Source organism: Dermacentor variabilis, chromosome 2, assembly GCF_050947875.1.
Source record: "Dermacentor variabilis isolate Ectoservices chromosome 2, ASM5094787v1, whole genome shotgun sequence".
NCBI lineage: Eukaryota > Metazoa > Arthropoda > Arachnida > Ixodida > Ixodidae > Dermacentor > Dermacentor variabilis.
The window spans coordinates 125506434-125510311 of record NC_134569.1 but is presented as its reverse complement, the minus strand read 5'-3'; positions in this window follow the sequence as shown (position 1 = coordinate 125510311).

Below are 3878 nucleotides of genomic sequence, written 5' to 3'. Positions count from 1 at the left end.
ATACTATTCAAGGGTAACGTCAAAATGTTATTTTTTTCTTAGCATCGAATAGAAGTAGACAAGTAGCATTTTCTTCCGTTTTATAATCTAATGAAATGATCATTTTAATACGAGTAGTTGAGTACTAGTGACAAATTATGATGAGGAGTGCTTTCGTGATAGGGCTAGTACCGGAATGTCACTGGGGGGTCTCAAATCGTGTCGTGCATTTACCTCAATTTCTCGGTTACTAAAGCTCTGTTCGCGATTATATTGACGCCTTAGACGTTCTAGAGCATTGCTTTACCACTTTAACTTGACTTTCTGGTAACCTTTAGTGTCCCTTTAACAAGAGAGCACTATGTTTACCGAATTCAGACCCTGGCCCTGATGGTGTCACAAATGCAAAGCTAAAAGTATTGTTACAGGAATCGCCTAACGTTCTTCTAGACCTGGTGAATTATTCAATTAAATATGCTTGGATTTCGTTGCAATGGAAGCTCGCCAAAGTATTATTGATGCTTAAAGGGACACTAAAGTGAAAAATGGTTTCTTCCGCATCAGTAAATTACCGTTCTACAAGACCAAAAACAACTCTTACATCGATAACACGTTTGGTAAGCCACAAAAAGCGCAAGAATGAAATACGGGTGGCGACGCCTACTTAAGTTCCCGCACCTAGGGGCTGTGAACTCTTGGATTTTGATGGCATCTTGTATGGCCTATTAATTATCTATAGCGGTACAGATCGACTACATTGTGTTCTAAATGAACCAAATATTAAAGATGGCAAGTTTCGGGAGCCTTTATTCAGCCAACGCGGCCTAAATGCGAAAACAGACTTTGGAAACTCTGAAGTCACGCTGACGTACCACGGCACTGGGGTTTCGGCGCGAAATTCAAATACTGATACTTGGACCTTCATTTTCTCATCTAATAATCAAAATATTTTTCTGAGATGACTGCCTGCCGAGTTCTCAAACAATGCTTCACCAGACTAAACTGATTTATTGTTTCGCTTTAGTGTCCATTTAAGAAACACGAAGGAAGGTATGTATTAGAGAACATTAGGCCCATTGCGCTTACATCAAACGTAGTAAAATTCATTGAGAGGCTTCTTCACCGTCGTTATCATGATTCATTTCATGGTTTCAGGGCCGGCTGCTCCATCTGGCTTGCCCACGTCGACTTAGAAAGCCGAATACAACTCGCTCGACGTCATAAGCAATACGCTGCCTTAGTGACGCTCGGTCTCGCTAAAGCATACGACACTGTGGAGCACAGTGTATTGATCAATCGGTTAACTTCCTGTGGTGTTCCTGGGCATATAGTAGCGTGGCGTCAGGCATTCTTAGGTGAAAGAGAATTCTATTGCTACGAAAGCGGCGTTTCTTCTTCTAAGCACAAACAAACGAGAGGCGTACCGCAAGGCTCAGTCATTTCCCCGGTGCTTTTTAATATTCTCATGTGCACGCGACCTTGTCAACAAGAAATAACTACTTATGTTTATGCAGACGATATTGCATTTTTTGCATCTGCAAACGACATCCACACGCTATACCAATGACTGCAAATTTACCTTTATGATCTGGAGAGGTGGTTAGATGTTAGTCACTTCACACTGAATGCCAGCAAATGTGCTGTTCTCGTTTTTCCGATACGAGGCATAGTGCACATTTCTTTGTCTTACCACCTTCAAGACATACCGCAGGTGGAATCTGTTAAACACCTCGGAATTATTTATAACCCTTTGTCAACTGGCGCTCACACATAGATCATGAGACTGGAAAAGGTACCCGTGCAATTGGCATATTGCGTAGGCTGAGCAGTCGTCGAATAGGATTGAGAAGAGATACACTCCTAATGACATATCGTATGTACGTTCGCCCTGTATTAGAATTTAGTTGCGTGCTCTTCTCTGGAGCTGCAGCCTACATGCCCCGGCGTCTAATCCTTTTAGAAAGAGAAGCATTATGTCTGTGTTTAAGTCTTCCTAAATTGTTGCAAATTCTATTCTTAATCTAGAATCCCGTGTTCCTCCTATTTCGTGCAGGTTCCGGCTTTGGACAGTGCAGACGTTCTTAAGGATTTATGAATCACCGCTGCGTCATCCCCAAACAATCTTTATTTCACAACCTGCATTGTTTTTTGGTGTCATGTGACCGCGACTACATACTCCGCAAATTATATTTGTGCAAAAATTACTTGACTCTTTGGGCGTGCGCATATGCGATGTACTTCCTATTCCCGACGGAGCTGCAGCAATGGATATTCAATTCGATGACATTTTCCCTAATAATGCAAAATTACTTCCACCCCGTATTCTAGACGGTGTATTACAAGATCATCTGGAAAGCCTTCAAACAAACATTGTAATTGCGACAGATGCTTCACAATGTGAAGAAAAGTCAGGTGTAGGAATATTTTCCCCGATTCTCGATTGGACATTTTCTCTTTGGCTGCCAGATTTCAAACCTATCTTGCTAGCTGAATTCATGGCCGTGGTGCTGGCATTACGCAAATTAGGACCATCAATTACGTCAGCCGTGATAGTCACTGATTCGTTATCATTGTGCTCATCCCTCACTGCTTCTAGTGATTCTCGCGTGATGAGGACATTTGATTCATTGGTACCTGGGTACTTGAGAAGCGCGAGTTTGATTTGGGTGCCGGGCCATAAAGGACTAATCATAAATGAAATTACAGACTCTCTAGTCAAGGCATCGATAAGTGACCCGATTCTCCCTTGCTGCCCTTTGACTGATTATGTTACTGCTGCCAGATTTCGCAGGAGTGTCATTATACAGATAGTCTCAGGCTCCGCAATTACCAACTCTGTGGATTACGGACATCTTCTACACCCTCGGCACAGAGATTTTTGCCGAACACGGGAAAGTGAAGTGTGCATCACGAGGCTGCGCTGCCGTATACCTGCATTGAACTTCTACCTCCACAGGTCTGGTCTGGTCCCCTCACCATTATGCTCATTCTGTGGCGAAGCGGAGACAATAGACCATTTCTTGTTGTCTTGCAGACGTTTTTCTAATAAAAGAAGACAACTACTCGAAATTTCGCATCGCTCTATTAGTCTAACTTTATCAGTGCCTGTGATCCTATCTTTCGGAGCCTCCATTATTGGGTTCAGCCACAGAAATGTTTGCTTGGCAATCCAAATTACCTCGTTGAAAACAGTCGATTTCCATGTTAGACTGATCATTCTCCCTCCCAACCATAGCTATCTTTTATTTCTTATATGTTATTAATTATTATTATTATATTTTTATATCCCGTTTTCTTCAGATTATTTCGTTTTTTTCTCCAAACACAAAACGTTTACCTTTAAACTCCAACGCTCAAATCGTTAACCCCCTTGTTATTATTATTTTTATGCACCTAATTGAACCACCCGATTCTTGGCCAATCCCCCACTGTGGGTATGTGCCACGGCCACTCAGGACAACAACAACAACAAGAGAACTCGGGCTGCTCGCTGCTGCTAGGCTGCTGTTTATCTGCTGCTCCTCGCCTTTAATTAAACATCCTTACACATTTAGTACTTCTAACAGCCGTTGAGGAAATCTTAAACCTGGATGCCTGAAAGTCGACATAGCAAGCTTACTTACACAGTTACAAACACACTTACTCGTTCCCCATTCTCCTTTCAACCGTTGCTGATGGTACATATTGTGGAACTGCATAGCACATGCCTCTGCAGTGTACCTTTAGGTGCACGTTATAGAGTACCAGGTGGTCGACAATAATTCCGAGCCCTCTACTTCGGCATCTCTCATAGACTCTCACAGTCCAAGCTAAAAAATAAATAAAAATAATTCTTCAGATTCCAGACTCTGCGGGAATCGATGTTGTGCGAAACATCTTGAAGGTTTCCGGCCACCCAG